The sequence below is a fragment of the Antechinus flavipes genome, chromosome 3 (genome assembly GCF_016432865.1).
Source record: "Antechinus flavipes isolate AdamAnt ecotype Samford, QLD, Australia chromosome 3, AdamAnt_v2, whole genome shotgun sequence".
Taxonomy (NCBI): domain Eukaryota; kingdom Metazoa; phylum Chordata; class Mammalia; order Dasyuromorphia; family Dasyuridae; genus Antechinus; species Antechinus flavipes.
Window position 1 is genome coordinate 179,732,227 of NC_067400.1, and position 23,141 is coordinate 179,755,367.

The window sequence follows — 23,141 nt, forward strand, 5'->3', positions numbered from 1 at the left end:
GGCTTTTTTTTTTTTTTTTAAGTTCTGAGATTAAGCAGAGACCTGCATCCCTGTTAATCAATTCTTTTTGTTGTTGTAGAATTGGATAAAGAAAAGATCTCATGAATGGCAATCCTTTTTGATGTCTATGATTTACTTTGTTTTATGATGTACTTTTTGTAAGCAAGGATCAGTAACATTTTCATTTTTGTTTATTAAATGAGTCTAAATGGAAGTCCTCAACATGTTAAATCTTAACCTTTAAAAATTAAGGTAAACTCTTCTCTCTATTATTGGAATCAAATCTCTATTGTTGGATCAAAATCTAATAAAATTATAAAGTAGAGCCATGCTAGAAAATGTTTAACTAATTCTTCCAAAAATGTGTACAAAATTCACTTTTCAGTTTCACCTGTACTATTAACATATATATCTATCATTTTCTTTAGTCTAAGCAGTCAACAAAACATATCAAACCCTCATTTTTAGCCTTTCTTAATATTCAAAACTTAAATACTCACTCTGAAAAAAAAAATTTTTGTGTGTGAGACAGTTGGGAGTAAGTACCCAGGGTACCATAGCTAGCTTGATGTTAAATGTCTGAGGCCAGATTTGAATTCAGGCCTTCCTGAACTCAGGAAAATAGTCTACTCACTATCCCATGTAGATGTCCCTATATTAATAATTTAGCAATTGGTTTTCTCAAACCAGTCTGAGTTGGTTTCAGCATGTCCCTGTTAATTATATATTTTCAATGTTTTTCTAAAAAGCCCCAAACTTGTCATCTAAAATAGTATTCTTGAAATGGAGGAGCAAAGCCTATATTTAAATTCACATTTTTTTATTTATAATATTTAGATATGTGTTTATTTGACCTGATAAGAATGAGATCTTTTAAAATATTGTTGTTATCCTTTCTCTTCTTAATTTACAAATTTATTATATATAAATGTTTGTTTTTATTGAAATTTGTTGATTCTTTTGGTGGCTTTTTTGGATGAATTATTATTATTTTTTTTTACCAAAAGCCTTTCTAGATTTATTCTGTTCAATTAGTGGGTTTTTCCAATGCTTCTTCAAATATTTTTAAATCTGAAGACAAATTTCAAATTTTCATTCAACTTTGCTAACATACTAACAAATCTCGTAGGATCTCAGAAAAATTTGAGTACTAAACTTTTTTGTTTTGGTAATCCTTAAACAAATCAAATTTATCTTAATTTTTTCTATCCTGTCTGAATGATCATGTATTTGAGACAAGATTTTTGTGTTGCTTTATTTCTTTTTTCCATATTGAGTCAATTACTACCATTTATACCATCCTTTAAGAAAAATCTTCCATACCAAGGAGCAGAAACTGTGTTATCTAATGCTCTGATACCTTCAGAAGTGATTACTACAGTCCTATTCCCTCCTTGCTAGTCTACATCTAAAAGTTAGGAGATAGTTTCAGATGGCTTAGATTGCTGAACTCACATCAGAAGAACTAGTCTACCTTAAAAGACCATTTCCTTTGGGTGAAAATAATATGGACATAATTTTAGACTGAAGAAATTTTTATTTTATCTGTTTATAACCATGAATATCAAATAGAATTTTTTTAAATGAGCCAAATCATGTGCTATCTCATTAATCCCCTAAGCATTTTTTATCCCTTAAATCTTTCTACATTCCAAACTATTCTAGATATAGTTGCTGAAGGATTTTCCTAAAATGCCACTCTAATCACATCACTTCCTTACTCAAAAACTGTATTCCTGTTTTCTATTGACAAAATTCTAAACTCCTTAATTTGACATTCAAGGTCCATGTACAAATAACAGTTGCAAATCACCAAATCACCTTTTCTAGACTCTTATATTATAGACCTCTTTGACTTAAATTCAGCCAACTCAAAATACTTCCTAGTCACCCTGCTATTTCTACCTTCTATGTCTTTGTGTACATTGGTAACATTGTCTTCTATGATCATAATGCCATTTTTTCCCCTTATCCCAAATATCCCTGTGGTGATGAAATTCTTTATGTTCTTCAAAGCTCATCTCAGATCACATCTACTTTATGAAGTATTTTTCTCTAATTATATCTTACTGGATACAGTTTCTCCTTCTGAAGTATCAGAACATATTCTTTGGATTTTACTCATCTTTATAGTCTGACCAGATTTATCCATGCATATAGTAAACACTTGATACATATTTTTTTGAATGTTGAAAAAATAAAAACAAAAATCAACATATTTAGGGAAAAAGTATAAGCTGATCATGTGGCAAGATTGAGAGATAACTGTTTGGAAGTCAATGTGCTCCATTGTTAGAATGTGATGTTAAGAGTGAGCAAGAAAAATCTTTCCTTGGAGAGGACCTTCTTTGGGGATGGATGTGGTTAAGGATCAGCAGTCATGAATGGCTTTTGACTTGCTGCATTGTAGGGAATTTCCATATCGATGAAGCAACAGACCTATAATGTTTTTAAAGACAAAATTTCACAATCTCTCTTTTGACCTCTTCTTCTCCCTCACCATATTATATAGTTACACATACACACACACACTCTCCCCACCTGTGGCCTGAACCATACTAACAACTGACATTGTGTATGAAAGTTTAAAATTTGCAAAATATTTTACCTACATTATCTTCAACATACCTCATAATGGCTGCATGAGCATTTTTACACTCATTTTATAGAAGAGGAAACTGAAGAATAAGGAGTTTGTAATTTGCTTATGACCATGCAGTCAATTAGTGTCTTAAATGAGATTTGAATCTATATCTTTGTGCTTGATTATATTCATTTCGTTACAACATCTCTTATATCCCTGTATCTATTCTAATGTCTTTTCAAAATATTTTCTGTCATGCCAGTGGTTCACAGATGATTAGATTGTAAGCTCCTCCATACAAATGTGACTTCTAAGAGCAGCTACTGCTTTGCCTTTTTTTGTTTACTTAGAGCTTGACTAGCCTGGACCATAGTAAGTGCTTGCTAAATGCTTGTTAACTTGTTACAAAAAAGTAAGAAACAGGTGAGAAGGAAGGATGGTATAGACAAATGCTTGGTGAGATAAAGGGCACTTCTGTGCAAATTCATAAGAGCACAAAGCAACAGGCATGGTCATTAGGATGTTTATTTCTAGTTCCATTTTGTCCATATCAGAGTATAATTTCTTCTTTTGCATTCTTTTACTACGAAGTCTCATTCTCTAGAACTATTCCTACCCACAAAACATCATACTTATGCAAGTTGTCCATTCTGCTTAGTCCATTAAAAGGCAAAGGATGTAAAGATCTTTAGAACATTATTGTATTAATTATTTTGCAGCAAAACCTAGGAATATTCCTGATATTCTTTGCTTCAACTCTTTCAATTTCATTGCTTCAACATTAGAAATCAGACATTATGATCATTAAAATCTATAATGCTCATAGATCACCTTGCCTTTCTTATCCTAATCATCAACATACATTTTATTCATCACGTTTTTTGCATTAAACCCTTGGGATACAAAGAAAGGCATAAGTTTCTGTTCTCCGGGAGCTTCTGTTCTAATAATGGAGAAATGTAAGCAACTCTGTACTGACAAGCTACATACATTGGAAGTGGGAGCTAATCTTGGAGGAAAGAGATGTGTGAATGTGTGTATGTTTTGGGGAAACAGGAACAGATTAGGAAAGTTCTCCTGTAGAAGATGAGATTTGAATTATGTTTTGGAAGAAACAAGGGAAATGAAGAGGTGGAAGTGAAGGGAAGAATTTTCTAGGTATTGGAGGACAGCCAGTACAAAGGGATAGTGTTGGGTTATGGTAGGGAGATCAATCATCCTCATTTTTAGCAATTTATGCATATAGTTTCATTAATCTCCTCCCAAGACTTTGTAAGACTGATAATTAAGTGTAAAATTTCTATATTACCAAATGGACCTATTATTTTTCAAGCTATCCTGATTGATCAAACCCAACGATCAAAAAGCTCAAAATTATTTTATTAAAATCACCAAGATAACTCAATTTTATCTCTCTGTCTTCAGATGTTCATAAATTTTGTTAAAACTTTCTCAACATATATTCAAAGTGTAGAGATGGATTGGTAATGAGGTGAGGGGAAAAAATTGAGGCTCAGATGTGGAGTGTAAGTTTCATGGACGCAGGAGAATGTCAAAATGATCTAGATAATACACTTCACACACACTATTTTCTAACTTGCCTTTCCTATCCCTATTCCATTGTTCAAGCTTCATATAAACACACCAATACACACATATGCAGGTGCACAAACATAAAATGTCATTATCTTGCATGACCCTTTTAATGTTTACTTGTCTAAAGAGTGAATTGCTTCTGGACAGAAGAAAGTGTTGCTTTGGGTGTTAAAGAAAAAAAAATGCCTCAAAATAATCTTTTGTTGTTGTTGGTAGGGGTATGGGAAGTACTGGATAGGAATATATATGTATACCAGAAGGCTAGGTTTCTACTACATACTTTGGGCAGAATAAATTGTTTTTAAAAATTATTTAGATAAATTAGTGTATTTATTGGGAAGAATTGGTTACTTTTGGCTTTTCTCCTTAAGTTTTACAGAAGCTTGAAACTGAAAAGACAAACAAAGTGAACTAGTCCATTCTACACAACAGGGTAGGATTGTTCACAACAGGGTGTTTTTTGATAGTACTATGTCCACTCTAATTTTAAACATTTCAAGCAATAGGAGTCCCTCCACTTCCCTTAGAAGATTACCCTACAGTCTAATAGACCTCAACATTAAGAACATTTTCAATTGGTAATTGGTAATCAACCTAAATTTCCTTTTTCCTAATTTCATCCCATTACTCCTACTCTTGTCCTCTTGTACCACCTAGTTCTTCACCCTCATTAGTACACTTTAAAAATACAATTAGATAGTTTAAAGACTTCCATTCCTTACACTTTAGTTATTCTTTTATCTATCTACATAAATACATACATATTAATATACATGTGTATACATATGCATATATACACACATACATACACACATTTATTTATTTCCTTTCATTTCATATCCTAGACTCTATTTCTATTGATTTTGTTCAGGTCTTCACTGCTGCCAGAAAATATAAGATTTTTTTTTTAAATAAGGAAATGCTTTCTATAAGCTTAGCAATTTGTAATGGATTTGAAGTCTTTTTTCCACACTATAGTCTATTTCTCTACTATTTAGTGTAATAGCCACTTGTACTATATTCTCTTAGTGTATTATAGATTACAACAGATTCTTTCAGTCTTCATAACAAATACATAAATGACATATTGACTGGCAATAATAAATTGGTTCAATGAAACCATTAATGTATTGATACAAAACAATTTCTATTTCTTCACATAAATAGACATACTATAAGGGACCAGCTAATTTAGTAAAGACAGTCTTTGCAATTGTGCTTTTGTATTGAATTGTATTGTCTTTCAGTTATCTTCTAATAGTGAGTAGTCAAAGGAATAGACTCTATTAGAAGAGATTTCTATTCATCTTTAAATTCTAATCACATCAAACTTTGTTTCCTGTTCTTTGAACAGGACATATTAGATTTATAATGGAGCTAAGAATGTTGTTACACTATTCTTCCTATAAATACCACTTGGTAGTCAACAGACTTTATATAAAAAATTAAATATTAATTTTCTTTTTTCTTCTAATAGGTATTTGATAGTATTCTACAAAAACACAGAGTGGTGGACAAAATTCTACTGCTTTCAAAGATTTTTCTCTCCTGTGTTCTTGAAAGTACAATAACTTTTCATTTCAAAGTATGTATTACTGAAAGTCTAGCTTTTGTGTTAAGAACACCAATTACTTCCTTTCCCAAAATACAACTTTTCAAGACTTTCATTGGACTTAATAAATATTATACACTCCTGTTTTTGAATATCATAATTCCTAAAAATCTTTGTAAATCTGTTGCAAATGAATACTTGAGACCTTTTATAATACTATGTCACATCAGGAAAGTAAAAATAATTTAGAGACTTGGACCTACTATGGTCTATAATGCTAAAATAGAATCTGTTTGTGGTTTGCTTATTTCTCAATTTGTTGCCATAATTTTTTTCTGAAATTTTCTTAGATCAAATTTGTATGTGTATCAGACAAATAGAATCTTTAAATGAGTGATCTATCAGCCATGGAATATATTGACTGTTTTGTGATAGTAAAGAGAAAAAAGTATTTGTTCAACACCTATTAAATGCAAAGCATTATGCTAAACATTTTTTGCAAATATTACCTCATTTGATTATCATCTATCACCTGAATGATATCCAATTTCTCCAATAACCTTTCTTCCAGTATGATTGAATAAATTCTCAGATTTACTCCTTCTTCTCAAGACCCCTTAGTTCTAAAGTAGCTCTCTTCCTCTAAATAGAAAAGGAAGAGTTAATTTTTTTCTCTCTGATTTTTCTTTGCCTTTGTCAAATGATGTTTTGTTGTTGTTGTTGTTGTTGTTTTGTATAGGGATTTTGGGGGACTTTTAAGTTTGTTTCTTTAACATTATTCATTTATTTAACATAAGTTAATGCTAACTGTATTCTGGCCATGCAATTTTGCTTAGCGTATTTGTGAGCTTTTGAAGTCTAAGGCAATTTTAACTATATTTCACAGAATAAAGTTAAAGAACTGTTCTACCTGTAACTTTTAGGCCAGTAAGTTAAGAATGATTTTTCTACCAGGAAAATAATTAACTTCCAAAATAGTTATGAATTATCTTTCCTGCCCAATTTATTACAGTCTACTGATGAGGACAGTATCTTATGAGGAAATAGTCTATTTCAAGTTTCATAGGTCTGGGCCTGGAAATTTAGTAGTACCCAGAACTAGAAATAGGAGTTTAAAGGAATGAAGGAAGTTGGAAGCAGTTTTCCATCTATATCTCTACTTCTGCTTAGCAAGTTTATTATGCAAGTACATGCAGGACTTCATTCACAGTAAACTATACTCAGTGAATTGTTTTGCTGTTCATTTTGCTATAGGGATATAGTTGAAGGAGGGATAACTCCTGCACTAAAGGCCAAACTCATCATTAGCAAATTAAGAATATATGCTGTTATTAATGATGTCTAACATAGCATCATCATATTCAAATACTTCGATAAAATATTATAGGAAAAGATTACTTGTACATGGCATTACTTTGCCTTCTTGACACAAAAGAAAATATGGAAGCATGTATGTATATAAACACATATATCTATGTGTATATATGTATATATCCATTCCTGCATGGATACATAAATATATATATTCATACTATATACACACATGCACATATATACATATGTGTTATAATATATTTATTACATATTTTTCCTTTATATTTTTTCATTTAAGTGCCATTAAAGTAAGATAACTTCAATGTGCAAGGAGCTACTTCCTAAAATTCTTTGCTAGAAATATCTGAGGATAATATTCCCATTTTAGTTTCCACTATTAACAGTGTATGTACGTGCATGTATGTGTATAATTATACATGATCATAATGTTACAAAATCTTAGTGCAGTTTTAGGTTGTTATACTATGCAAACATTCATATATATGTGTGTATATATATATTCTTTTAATTTAAGATATCTGATTTATCAAGAGTCAGTGTTGGTGTACTCTATAGAAAGTCAGCCTTAGAGATGAAAAGATTTGTGTTTATATCTTACCTTTAAAATATACTGACTTTGAAAGTGAGGAAGTCTTACTGAATTTATCGGTGTCCAGAGACAGTTCTCAAGATGATAAATGATAGATGAGTTTCTAAGATGGAATGAAATATCATACAGGGAGCTCTCTACACTGGTGAGTTTATAGGTCCAAGTCACACTCCAAAAAGAAAAAAAAATCACATTGGGTCCATATTCCATATCCATATTATTTTATACTTATAGTATTTAGTAATCTTGGATAGAACCATTATACTAAATATGAAGTTATATTACATGGTAGCATATTGGGGCATCAACATAGAACTATAAAATTTGACAAGTTCAATAAATTTCTTTTTTTTTTAAATGAACATTGTCTTCAATAACATTAGGAGGGAGAGTTATATATGTGTACATTTCTTTACCATAGTATATTAAAAAAAGAAACCACAAAAAAAATCTCTAATGAGATCAGTAAAGTTTTTTTCTTTTTTTGGTCCCTCCCAGAATAGTAGCAAATTAAATACTTCTGGGAGACTCCAGAATGAGAATTTATATAGTGAGTGTTTTCAAAAATTAATTTTCTTCCTACTAAAACTGTATTCATTTGCATATTATTCCTTATTAAATCCAAAATGTTCAATTGTCTCACATGTTGTAGACTCTCAATAAAATTCTGTTGAATGAGTGAAGAGTATTGGAAAATATGGTTCTGATGATGAATCCAGAGGATCATCATGGGCATGAGAAAAATGGTTATAAGAATTAAACAACATATATAGCTTACTTTTTGATGATTTCACTTAATTAATAAAGTCTAGTTTAATAAGATTGTCTTTCTCTACCTCTACCTCACGTTTACAATTTATATTGAAAGAAATGCCAGTCTACTGGAGACCATGTTGGAATAGCCATAAGAAGTTGTTACAGTAGGGTTATAATGTTAAAGTTGACAAAATTGAAGAAATAATGACTGCTTTGGAATAATAACTACTTTGTTTTTATATAAATATACAGTACACACACAAACATATATATATATATAAATATACACACATGTATATGTGTATGCATATTACATAATTTGCATACACCCATTTCTTCATCTAAATGACAGCATTTACTAATTCTTTGAATAAGATTTTCCCCTTTACAAAAAAAAAAAAAAAAAAAAAAAAAAAAAAAAAACACTTCCCCAGTTATCACATTTAATTATTTTATTTAAGTCCTCCTTCAACCTGCCTTTACTTTGTTTCCAAGATACAGGAGGTGGCATATAAGTAAGCCATCAAAGAACAGTCCAAAACATTGATTTTAACCTTTCTTTCCAAGTTTGTTCAGGCAAAAGATATAAAATGATGACTGCTAAGAGCCTTGTTTTGGGGGAGAGATTGTGTGGATGATCCATTAGACAAGTTATACCTAAATCAGAGCCTGGATCAAAAACAGGGGCATGTACCTCATTAATATCAAAATATTGAAGGAATAGTCATACAATAAACCTAGAAAAAAACAAGTTGTTGACCCTAAATAAGTTATTAGTAATTTTTCTTCCTTCTAGGAATCCCATTAAATTAATGGCAAATATTCACTTATTACTCTATATTCAGTGCAGAATTATTTTTGCTTAATCCAAGAGGCAAAATGTATCTTTGTATGTTTTATTGCAATAATAATCTTCTCTGATCTGATGCAATTTGTCTTTTATACAAATGATATCTATCTTCATATTGACACATTGTAATCTAGATTAATGACATGCTAATATTTAAACAAGGGACAAAAACTCTTTTCCCCACATAATATTATTTGAATATATAAGTAGCAATGAAGGGTCCTAACCAAAAAAAAAAAAAAAAAAAAGTACTTAAAATGAGTTCATACCACATTGAACCCTCTTGGCACTTTGCCATCATTTCTGAAGCTTCTTCTGAGGATAAAACAGCAGGTTGTTTCCCTGATTGCCCATCCATACTGTAAAAGGTGGGACAAATGCAAGAAAAGCATTTAAAACAATCTAATCTCTAATGAGATGACTCCAGACGAAGGTCATCCCTTAAAATTGAATTGTATTTAACAACTGCCCTTTAGGCAAATAACACAATGCTCTTACAAAACAACAAGATAGCAAAACACTTTCATACCTTTGGAAGATAGTTTTTATTTTATTTTCTCCCCTTAACTATAATGGGTGATCGCTTTTCTGCCAAAGCACCTGAAAAGGGCTATGAAAACTAAAGTCCTTAAAAGCTATTAAATACATCTTCAAATTTACAATAAAATTCAGCATTACAAATATTCCAGTAAAATCTCTGGAACACCACAGCAGTGCTTACATAATTTTCCTTTAAGTCGGTATTTTTGTATTCAATACCTAGGAAATAAGGAAATAGAATATGGGTAATAGGGTAAAAACAAAACAAAACAAAGGCAGGGTGGTGGTGGTGGGGGGGGGGGATTGAACAGATATGCAGCTATTAAACATATGCCAAAGTAAACAATAGTGTTAGGGTTTGCCATAGTTTTGCCCCGCAGGTAGACGGCAGGCAGCACAGAAGGAAAGCAAATAGAAAGGAAAAGAGAAAGACAGTACAGGATGTGGATGAGATTCCGAGCCCGGAGACCATGAACGGCCTGATTGTGATCCTCAAGTCACACCATCAGCCATGCAAAACAGGACATACCTTTCTGGCTTGCTGATTCTGTCGGCTGAAACAAAGCAGTCCCATTCGCAGCAGGAGGCCAAATCAAAATGAAATTTTATTTAGTCTGCACTGTCCCCAGATTGGGTTTCAGAATGACTGCTTTAGGAGATAGCATGGATGTGGCTGATGCATGCTTTGCATATGAAACTGCAGTAGAGGGGAAAAAAATCTACATAATCAAAAAAATCTGTGCTGTGTGTATGACAAAAACCCTGGACTTCAATGTTTTAGATATAGTGGATGTTTCTGGATAAAAAGGCATTTCCCCCTCAGAATAATATCATCAATAGATAATAATAAATATGTAATATAATTGTTTATTAAGTTTGTGCATCTTATAAGCAATTCTTCCATCACAGTTTCCAAATTGCCTAGTGTAATCATACTATTTTATTTTTACGTCAGTAAGACAATAAATGGTACCACTTACTTTTATCTAAGAAAATACTGACTATATTAACATATAAAGATTAATTAATAAAAGAAATAACAACCCTGAGCTTTCAGTCTTCTTTACCAGTTAGGGATTATGACAAAAAAAAAAAAATCAGGAGCTAGTAAAATTCACATTGAATATACACATTAGTAAAATTTTTTTTAAAAAATACCAATTTTACTGTTATTGGGTTTTTCTAACAAGACCTCTGGTCATATATAGGGCGATGATCAACTCTATGCCTTGTCCAAGAAAGGAAAGTTTTACATAATACCCAGTGAAACAAGGGGGCAGAATGGAGCCTATTTGAAAATGTGTATTATTACTTCTCAAAGAAACACTTATCCCTGCTTGATTTTGATAGATCAGCTACTTGGGACTGGGTGATACCAATCATTTTCTTTGAAAAAAAAAAAAGAATAAGAATTCATGAAAGCAAGGAACCTACCTTTATAAATTGATAGACAGGAAAAGCAAGACACTGTCTCACCAACTGCACCAATCTCTCTGTGACAAACATGATCAGTTATTATTCTGCTTTATGAAGTATTTCTAAGGGCAAGGAGAAATACAAAATATGCCCATATAAATTGTAGAGATATAGCAGAGAGGACAGCCATCTCCAATAGACTACCCCCAGTAGCTAAAAACTTCTCACCATAATGACATACAAACAGCTCAAACAATGTGTTTTCCCATAGCCCTGGCAGGAATCACTGACAACAATGCACCCGTGTACATTCACTCCTTAGAGAGAGGGTCACACGCACATTCCAGTGTTCAATCTTGGACTTATTTCTTCAGAAATTCTTCCCTCCTTCCAAGTTGAATTGGTGAAATTTCTACTATAATATTTACTAAAGTAAATATTACCAAAGATTCCTTTGATTTTTTTTTTTTTTTTACATTGTTTGGTGGTATTGAGTACATGCTGCACTGCACGAGCACAATTATTTATAATCTAAAATCCAAAGAGAGAGTAAATGGCATTTGTTTTCTCTGGGTCCTAAAACAACGTAACATTTGGAAACCCTTAAAAGAAGAGTGTTTTCTATTGCTCTCAAGTAAGAGCCCCCTTTCTTTGCCTTCTTACTATATCATAATTATTCATATAGCCATCTAATGGGAGTTCTGTCTGAACAGCTTCCTATGCATGTTCTTTCTAGCGACAGGGCAACCTTTTTTTTCATAAGAAAAAATAGCTGTTTTTTTTTTTTTTTAAACAAAAACCTATATCCCCCAAATTCAGTGCACCTGGCATTCACTCTCAACCTAATAAGCAACCGTAAATATGCAAATTTCCAGTGTCTCCAGTAACCTCATTAATTTATTCCTCAGGCAATCAAAGAATGTGAACCAGTCCTCTGCCACTAATACTGGAAGTGGTTTGCCGTTCAGTGCTGCTAGAATCAGCTGAAACCACATTCTGCATATTGAAAACTGTTTCATCTTTCCTTCTTCTTTTGGCACTCTAATTTAAACAAAGATTCCTTACCTAGGTTTGCATAGCTGACTGCAAAATAAAAAAAGTTAAAAAAACCCCAAAGAATAATTAAAGCCACAAAAAAGAGGAGGGGGAATAATGATAAGGAATTTAAATAAAATCTCCATAGAATAACAGTTTGCAAACTACTCAGATCTATTTTATTTATTTCTTCATTCATTCATCTACTTGTTATTTATTTATTCATTCATTTCTCTAACTGTCCATTAATCTATCTATCCATTCATTTGTTTATTTGTCCATTCGTTCATCTATTCATTCTTTCACTTATTTATTCATCAATTTATCTTTCATTTATTTATTTATTGATAAATCCATTCATCTATCCATTCATTCACACATTTATTTATTTATTTGCAACTTCATTTATTTATTTATTTGGTTGTGGGTTTATTTATTTATTTCTGGGGATAGATGGAGGTTGACCCTCTCTCTATTCTGCAGTGCAGCTGAATAATCTTTTTGCTTTGCCCACATTAAAAGCCCTGAATAATGTTTATAAAATGTTAGGGAATCCCGGTAGGTTTCCTATTTAACAAGCCATGTATGACAAATCACAGTGTAATGTACTACGTTCTTAATCTTTAATTAGAATGTGAATATCTGCTAGAGAACGCAGTTAACTTTGACACATTAAATCTTCTGGTTAAAGTGCCTTACAGGAAGTGCAAAGATGAAACAGTGTAACAATCTACTGCCTCTCTCCATTCACCCAGACAGTTGGGGAAGGATGATAACATCTTGTAATACCTGCTCTGTAGTAATTAATCGCTGTGGTATTTAGGACCATTCAAGTAGACAAATATGACAGAGACAGGGACAATTAGGAACCTTGTTCAAGCTACATTAACTTTTCCAGCTATTACAACACAGCAGCTCAAGTTTGCTTGTAAAAGCTGCAGAGGGATTGTTATGCATTAGCCGTGCGATTATTAATGAAAGAAAAGGAGAATTGTGTTTATTGTAGTTTGAAAATTGCAAATAAATTTCAATTATCTGCTATGTCATTTTGTTAAACATGCATTCTGGAAATGCCTTTGTGCTCTAAATCATGAGCTACTTATAGCAAACTCATATCAGTAAGCATCAGAGATAGAAATATATATATATAATATATATATATATATATATATATATATATATATGTATGTATGTATGTATGTATGTATTGACTGGGCCTTCTTTCCCTGTGAAACTGGAGAAAGATAAAACAACCTGAACACATTTTAGAAAGCTCCCCATCCCTGTGGTGAGGAGTCATTCATTCTGCTTCCCATATATCTCTAGATTTTTGGAGCAGTATGTCCTACTCTGGAATCCATTGAATTTGGAATACTAAAGGTAACATGGAATGGCTGACTTGTCCTCATCAGTGTCCTTATAATAATTTTAAAAAATATATTATATGGGAACCAAAACAATCCGCTTTTAATTCTTTTAAGCTGCCTCAGCATCAGAACAGTATATGAGTGAAAAGGTCCTGGGCAGATGAATAGGTAAACCAGAAATTTGTCCAGGTTTCATGGAAAATGGTTAGGAATTAACTTCGTCTCACAAACTACTGCCAATCTCTTTGAATGGCAAACTTGAGTCAGGGAATACTACCCTAGGGATTTAGGAATAAACATGCTTTTTCATCCTCTTTTCCTTAAAACTGTTTATTCCCTACAGCAGACATGGAAGTCAACTTGAGTGCTTCAACTCAATGATTCCCCAGTAATATCCTCTAAGAACTAACCAGAAAAATAGGGGTTCAGACATATCATTCAAATAGTTTCCTTTGAAAATGTTAAGAATTATGGCCATCAAATTTTCTCTGCCTGAGCATGGCTCTGGTGAATTCTCACCCAGACCAAGCCTATGTATGGTATATTTCAGCACATTTATCATCTTGTTTGGCTTCACCATCAGGTACAGAATATTGATTTTTTAAAAAAAATCTGGTTTGTCCTGGAGCCTGAGACCTATCAATTGTATTCTGAAAATCAAAGAAAGACAGCTTAGCATGGCACAAATCTGAATCCCCATCCCAGAATCTGTTGTCTCCCCACCCCACCCCCCCAAAAAAAAAAGAAAAGAAAAGAGAAAAGAAAAGAGAAAAAAAGAAAAAAAACAGCTCAGTGCACAGGAACAATTCCCCCTCTCAGCTGAGCTGCGATGATGTCAGCTTTCTGATTACAAACTGCTTATTTATGCTTCAACAGCTGCCAAGAGCAGCAAATAAGTGGCTAAAAGAGTGTCTAGACCAGGCATTCAGGCCTCTATTGTTTGCTGGTTGTTACCTGGTTGACAGCGATGGGTACAGCTGCCTGGTGTGAAAGAGAGCAGAGATGGGGAGGCGGTGATTGACAGAAGGGCCCTCGGGGTCAGGCACAGCCAGCCCGGATGGCCCCATGTCTTTATATTCACTGCTCTAAAGGGAAAGTGATGGCCCTGCCTAGAGGTTGGAGGTGAAAGGAAATGTTTGAGGGTAATGAAAAAAATCCTTTGGCCAAATTTGTGATCATGAACAGTTACCCCTGGGAATTTGAACCAGTCCAAGTGTGCCAAAGAGCAGAAAGAAATGGCTACCTCTAACATAAGGAAATCATTTCTAAGGAACTTTATATGCCTTTAAGTGTGAATACATTTGCACACACATTTGTGTGCACAAATGCTGCACTTTGCATTTTATGCTTTGGTTTCTTCTAGTAAAAACCTACATCTTTCTTTCTTTCTTTCTTTCTTTCTTTCTTTCTTTCTTTCTTTCTTTCTTTCTTTCTTTCTTTCTTTCTTTCTTTCTTTCTTTCTTTCTTTCTTTCTTTCTTTCTTTCTTTCTTTCTTCCTTCTTCTTTTTCTTCCTTCCTTCCTTCCTTCCTTCCTTCCTTCCTTCCTTCCTTCCTTCCTTCCTTCCTTCCTCTCCCTTCCTCTTCCTCTTGTCATCCCCCTCTCTCTCTTCCTCCCTCCCTTCCTCTTTCCCTCCCTAAATTCCTTCCCCCCCCTCTCCTTCTCTCTTCCTTCCTCTCCTTTTCCCTCCCTGTGAACTTCAATTCCTTCCTTCCTTCCTTCCTTTCTTCCTTCCTTCCTTCCTTCCCTCCCACATTAATATTGTATCTCAGAGCCTTCATTTCCTCATATTTTCAACTGAATGCTGAAAGAATATGAAACATTCAAACTTTTTAGACACAAGTAGTTTTACAAGCTGATTAATAATCTGGATTATAATTTTCCACCAACACTTGCAACTCATTTTTTTTTTTTTTTTGCTAGCAATATCCCCTTTTCTTTTTTTCAAACATATTTCAAAATATATATCCATGTAGCAAAGGGAAACCTACCACCTCAAAATTCACTGTCTCTGACACTGACACCAGACTAACACTAACACTCTAACACTGACTAGAGGATTTTTTTTTTTTTCTATTTTAGAGTTTAGGATTATTTACTAAAACCGGAAAATCTGATAAATGCTGATCATTGGGAAGAAATCATTTAGCAAATAAACAAATAAAATCACTCAAAAATAAGATCTAGATTAAGATACTGATGTCCAAATACTGTGAACTTTTCCAGAATTGTTTAGATTTCATTGTTTATCTTGATATATAAGATGCCCAGTTTGCAGAGGACAGCAATTAGGATTGTTAGTTTTAGGTGATTCAGTTTTGACTTTTTCCTTCCACCAAAACTGCAGATATTTTCCTTTCCCTATTTATAAATGATAAAAATATTTATTTAACTAGTATATGATACAATGATGTCACCTGATTTTATTCAATAGCACAAAAAGTGCATAGTGCTTTTCCTTTTTAATGAAAAACAGAAGATAAAAGTGACCTCTCTATAAAATCTATTTAAAATCCTGGTAATTTCTAGAAGCAGTAAGACATGAAATATGAGAGCACTCGAGTACAGAAGCTTAATTTGTGTATACAGTTGGTTTTTTACATAATATCTGATTCAGAATTTGTAACTGAAATGAAATCATGTTAAATTAACTGTAAAAATAAGTTGATTTAATTAAGCACAGAAAGACTTATTAGATATAATAAAATGCTAAAAAGTCAAATGATGTGCAGTTACATTTCAGTTAACACTGTTCAACAAATGTACCAAATTTATTCCTTTCAATAATGATATGTTTTGAAAATTTAATTAGATAAATAATGTCTAATCATTTCAGCAAATCTGAACTAGAAGAATTCCTTGTCATCAAAGGTGACTCAGGCTTGTTAATATCTACCATTTAAGAGAAGGTAAAACTAGGAAACCCCAGCTTCTTTCACAGGGAAGAGCATAAGACTAATGTAGGTCTGTCTTTCAAGCCTCATTAAAATTCAGGATTTGCTAAACAAACTATTATTTACAGTAAGAAGAGTGTTACTTGGAATAGACCCTCACTTGTTTGGTATTTTTCTTTCTTTCTTTCTTTTTTTTTCTTTCCTTTTTTTTTTTTTTTAAAGCGTCAAGCACCATAAGCTGCTGATAAGAAAAAGGTATTCAATGTTAGATGTCCTATAATTCATCATAATACTGTTTCATTTAATAACTACTTTGCTGAAGTGATTGGCATGATTACAAGAAAATTACTTCAAATTATTCCTCTCTTATCTTTCCTCTAAGATGTCCTAAGTTGTATGATAGTTAGCATAATGGAACCCTATTAATTACTAATGCAGTAAGCCCTTCACAGTTTTGGTATAGTTTGTAGTCCAAATAGAGAAAATAGAGCCAAAATGCAACCATACATCACCTACTCCTTAAGATGGTGCCACCCACTGTCTAATAAATGAAATTTCAAGGATATATATTTCCTTTTTCTTGGAATTTCTGAAGATGAAACCAAAGTCTCATAAAAACTGGATTCAGAGTTGATGTATTTATAAGCATAAACACAAAACCTATGTTTTCATTGAGCTAAGAGCTACAAAATATAGTTAGTGTAGAATTTTCATTTCAATCTTGAGGCAGTTAGTTCATGTTCATGTTTCAGCAGAAAGCTGGGGATGAAGAAGAAGAAGTAATTTCTGGAACAAAGGCTTTCCATTTTTGTATGTTTTTAGGAGAATTTTTAGCCAAATGCATTTAATTAATTTACTATATCTCATAGTAATTAGACTGGATCATTTATGTTTAACTCAGGGAATATTCATCCCTTAGGAAAATGGATAAACTTTAAAATGTCTTTTCTCTTCCCTTCCACTTTCTCAAATGATAATCATTCTAGGAGAGATTAAAGCTATATAAGTCCAAGTAAGAATGATAAACCGATATTTTTGACAAATGTGCATTGTAAATGTTTTACCTAAGTTTCAGTAACATATTTCTATCTGCAACTTTCTATGGAATTTACACACTCTAGATCAATGCATTGTGGAACATTTGATTTTGAATATTGCTTCAATTCCCTTTAAAAATTTTTGTTTTTCCATAACAAGATTTTATCAAACCAATAACAACACCTCATGATAACTAAGAGTTAAAACAAAATTACAAATTTGATAAAATATGACTTATATGTATGCATATCTATGTGTGTGTTTATGTGATATTTGAATGCATGTATATGTATATATGTGTATTATGTAATATTTATTAGCTATTAGTAGTAACCAACATGTTTGTCCATATTATTTACAAATTAAGAATACTTGTCTTAAATATTCAAATTTATTTTTCCTTGGGTTTTGCAATGTACGTATTATCCACACACATGCACAACATATGTACATATATTTTCCAGTGCATAATAAAGACAAAAGAATGACCAACACTTACTTTAAGTTTTAAAAGTAAACACGAAAATGTGGTGAGCTTTGCTTAATTAGTTTACAAACTTGGCTGTAGTCCTAAATTTCTTCTGTTTGCCCCAGCTAGGATGAGTGCACACTGAAAATTATGTAGTGTTTTTCCTCTCATTGGCCACCAATAGGTCCTAAATCCAAGTCCCATTTCATCATTGTTTGGGTTCTGATCGACTCAGATTAAATGTAAATAGCAATCATTTCTATTTTGGCCAGAAACACTGAGGGTCTTCCCCTCCCAGATTTATTTATTTATTTATTTAGATTTTTTAGTAGAGTTTAGTTGATAGAGGAGATTCTTCACCTCAGTTGTTACCTAGCCTTAATCACTGAATGGCTTCAGTCAAAATGAGACGTTGAAAACCTTACTTTAAAAAGGTCAACGTTTCCAATTTTATCCTGGGCCACCTTCAGTCATCCTGATCTATATCTGACTATTGGACTCAGATGGCTCTGGAGGGGAAAGTGAGGCAAGTGACCTTGCACAACTCTCCCTCACTTAAATCCAATTCACTGCATGTCATGGCATCATTTCCCTGAAATCATGGTCCTTTTAGAGAAGGAAAGATATACAACTCATAAATACAATGATATGGTAGAAAGAACTCAGAATTTGAATCAGAGAATTTGAGTTTGTTTCCTGACTCTGTCACCTACTAGTTGAGTAAGACTTGGACAAATGAAGTGAGCCCTAGTTTCTTCACATGTAGGTTGAGGATGCTGTACAGTACTGGAAAGAGAATTCACAGAGTTGAGAAGACAATACTTAATGCATTCTAAAGTGCTATTGAAATGTGAGCAGTTATCTCCCTTGTTCACATTTGTGGGGCCATCAGCCTGTTATTCATTAGAAAGGATCAAATAATTCAGAGAGAAAATAATCCCTTTCTCAGGTTTAGATGTATTTCTCTGTTCTTAATCTCAAACTGGCTAACTTTCTGGATTCTGGACTTTTGTTGGTTTTTAGCTCTTAATATCTCTTGTTCTTAATCTTATCTGGGATAATATACTAGCTTCTGTCCTCTTGAGTTTTTGGTGAACATAGATAAATTTTGATAAAAGGCTATTTTTTAAAATCCTCATGGCGACCAACACTTCTAAACTCTTAAGTTTTGCCTTGTTGTTTGGTCATTTAAATTGTGTCTGATACTCTTATCACCCCATTTAGGGCTTTATTGACAAAGATACTAGAATGGTTTGCTTTTTCCTTCAGGCAGCTAATTTTATAGATTAAGAAACTGAGGCAAATAGCATTAAATGATTTGCCCAAGGGCACACAGCTAGTAATTGTCTCAAGCCACATTTGAACTCAGAAAGATCACTTTTCATGATGCCAGGTTCAATACTCTATCCTGAAGGCAGGAAATAATTTTGCTTTTTAATTTGTAACTTAATATTTACCGCGGTATCTAGCACATAATAAGTACTTACGAAACATAACCAGAAATCCTTACTTCTTCTTTGGCTTCCTGATTCCCAGAACATCGCCATTTATTTATTTATTTTGGTTTTTATTTTTTACCCTTTGGAACTTCAATCCATAAATTGTTGAACTATGGCATAGGCTCCTTTTACAGAAGCAAACTACTAATCCAATTCTGTCTTGCTTTACCTTAATCTTGACATATCAGTGAGAAATTGTAGAATACAGAATACTATAGAGTACACCCAATGATTTATAATGGATATAAAAGTATTTTCAAAGTTGTAAAGTATTATATAACTGCAAAGTGTCACCCTCATCATGACTACCACTGTCATTCTTATTTAGCTTTGCCAGATCTATCAGTATCATTGTTGATCATATATCAGATGAATTTTTATTTACCAAGCATTTGTATATGAACCAATTCAATTCAAGAAAGATTATTTGAAGTTATTACTATACACGATACACTATGTTGGGTATAAATACACATATAAAGTACATCAGGAATGTACTTTGTTGTTGTTGTTGTTTGTCATATGTGGACAACAAAAATAGAGGAAAAGCATAAATCTAAATACCTGCCTCTTGGAAAATGTGAAAAATTCAAAGATACATTAAATAAAAATTAAAGGAGAAGAAGTCACTTTTGATTTGGAGGGGAAGATAGTATAAAAGAGCCTTCATGGAAGAAGTGAAATCCAAATTGGACCCTGAAGAAAACTTAAAGAGATTGATATACACATGAAGTTGAGAAGGATCCATTCCAGATTTGAAGGAACAGTAAGTGAGAAGGTGCAGAGATAGAAATGGGCATGATGAAAATAGAAAATGTGTGAACTGATACACAGAGTGAAGTGAGCAGAAACAGAACATTGTATATAGTAACAGCAATAATAGAAAATGAACTACTCGTGAATGTCTTATCTATTCTCAGCAATATAATGATCCAAGACAATCTGAAAGGACTCATGATGAAAAATGTTATGTGCCTTCAGAGAAAATGATGGCATATGAATAAATTATTCTTTCTTTTTTTCTTCCTTCCTTCCTTTCTCTCCTTCCATTTTTCTTTTCCTTTTTTATTTTCTCTCTCAAAATGACTAATAAATGCAAATGTTTAAATGATTGCTACTGTGTAATCTATATTAGATTGCTTAATTTCTCAGAGAGGAGAAAGGAATGGGAAAGATAAAATTTTGAATTAAAAATAACAAATTTAAATTTTTTACATGTTATTGTGGGAAAATATAATATTATTTTAAAAAAGAAAATAGAAAACAGTGAGTCATTCAATTTGGCTATAATTTGTATTATATGAAGAAAAATAACAATATGAGATAAAGGCATGATATGGTAGGTTGGGGCCAGTTTGTGACAGGCCTTCAATTCCAGAATGAGGAATTAATGTTTTTTCTTTGGACAACTTTCTACATTCTGAATTCTGTTTCAGTAATAATATACTTTAAAAAACATGACTTAAATCATTTGAATGAGTTGTGAATTGTATTATTCTTTTATATATTCAAATTTTAAACTGGTTCTAGCTCTTATTATTCTCACTTTGGCAAATGTAAAAAAAAAAAAATATGAGTGAGTCTGATTTGTTCAAGATCAAAAAACCAATAAAGAAAGAGAAGAAAGATGAAATTGTTCAAAACCATATAATCTCCAGTAACAATATCTGGATTTATTTGGATTTAGTGATTATAGGTGGTGACAGCTGGGGTTGTTAGCTCCATTAGTTAAAGGATGAGAGATAAATTCCAAACCCACTCATTCAATTCCAAATCAAGCTATTTAGTTAACATGGACTGTATGCTTAACTTCACTTAATAGTGTAACTGACCATTGTTTAAAGGTATACTACCTGACAAATGGCTCAGTGATGGTGGATGGTGGAGCCTGAAGTCAGAAAGATCTGAGTAGAAATGCAAACAATAGCTGTATGACCCTGGGCAAGTCAATTAACTATGCCTCAATTTCTTATATATCAAAAGAAGTAAAGAGGGAAATGGTTCTAGTATCTTTGTTAAGAAAACAAATGGGATTATAGAGAGTCAGATATGATTCAGCAACAACAACATATGAAGCAGGGAAAAAATAAAAGAACATTTCATACACACTAATAGGGGTTATTAGCATTATCATGATGTATAAAAAGCAGCAGAGGTAATAATGTGGAGGAATACAAGGTATTAAATTGAATTCTAAACTTATGGATGAAGAGGGTATTAGGAAACAACTTTTTGGGTATATAAAAGTGCCTTTTCCTTAAATAAAAAAAATACAGTGTTCAAAATTGTTTTTTTTTTTCCTTTATTTAGATAAGCTTTAGAAATAGAATTTGTTCCCTTGTTTAGGTATGTTTTAGGTAAGTCTTAAAGATACAAGTCTTAAAGATATCTAAATAAGGAAAAAATTCAATAATTTAGAATTTTGTAATTGAGAATTTTTAATGCAGATTCAGAGGAATAAGGAAATTTAGAGGAAAAATTATGAATTTGAGCTATTAAAATTTAAACTGCACTAAAACTTTTGGAACAATAAATATATTTTTCTTTGATTTTCTCTGTATATGTTGTTTCTTTCAAGAACATAAAAGCTCTTTGGGGCTAAAGATTTTTTTCATTTTTATTTTTGTACTTATCTAGCACAGTATCTTACACAAAAAGTGTAGGTGATATAACAGATAATGCTGGACGTGGAATAAGATAAAAATGAATTTGAATTCTTCCTTACACCATAATTATATATTCTAGACAAATTATTTAATCTACCCGGGATTCAGGTTCCTCATCTGTAAAATTAGGATAGTAAAAAAGAAAAGGAGAAAGCATATATTAAGTGCTGTCTGTAATGTGTCAGGCCCTGTGCAAATACCTTAAAGACATTATCTATTTGATCTTCACTATAACCCTTAAGTAGTCAGTAGTATTATGATCTCCATTTTACAATTGAGGAAAGTGAGGCAGACAGAAGTTGAGTACTTACACAGCTAGTAAGTGTTTGCAATTGAATTTGAACTTAGATTTTTTTGACTCCAGGATCAGGACACTGTGGTGCCACCTAGCATTTAGCCTCATGTATTCTTATTAGGATCACATGAATTGACATACATAATGCTCTCAAAAATCTAAAAGTATTATCTATGTAAAATGTTATTTTATTTATTTATTTGCTATTTATGTTAACTATTACTTGCAATAAATCCTTATGAATGAAGACTTCTATGAACCACATAGCTTTCAGTGCTTTTTCCCTCCTAAAGTTTCCTTATGCTCATTAGATTTACATGCCTTATCCCTCACTAGAATGTAAACTACATGAAGGCAAGTCTATTATGATTATGATTATGATTATGATTATGATTATTATTTTGGCAAAGCAATGGGGGTTAAGTGATTTGCCTAGAATCACACAGCTAGTAAGTCTTAAGTATCTGAGACTATATTTGAATTCAATCCCTGTATTCTATCCACTGCTTCATCTAGTTGCCCCAGACTAATTTTAAATTTTTGTATTCTAAAGTCTGCCACAATGTCATGCATAACATGTGCACTATATGTTTTTTAGTGGTTCCCCATATTATTTTCTGTATATGGATATGGAAAAGGAAACACGATTATGAGAAATTGAT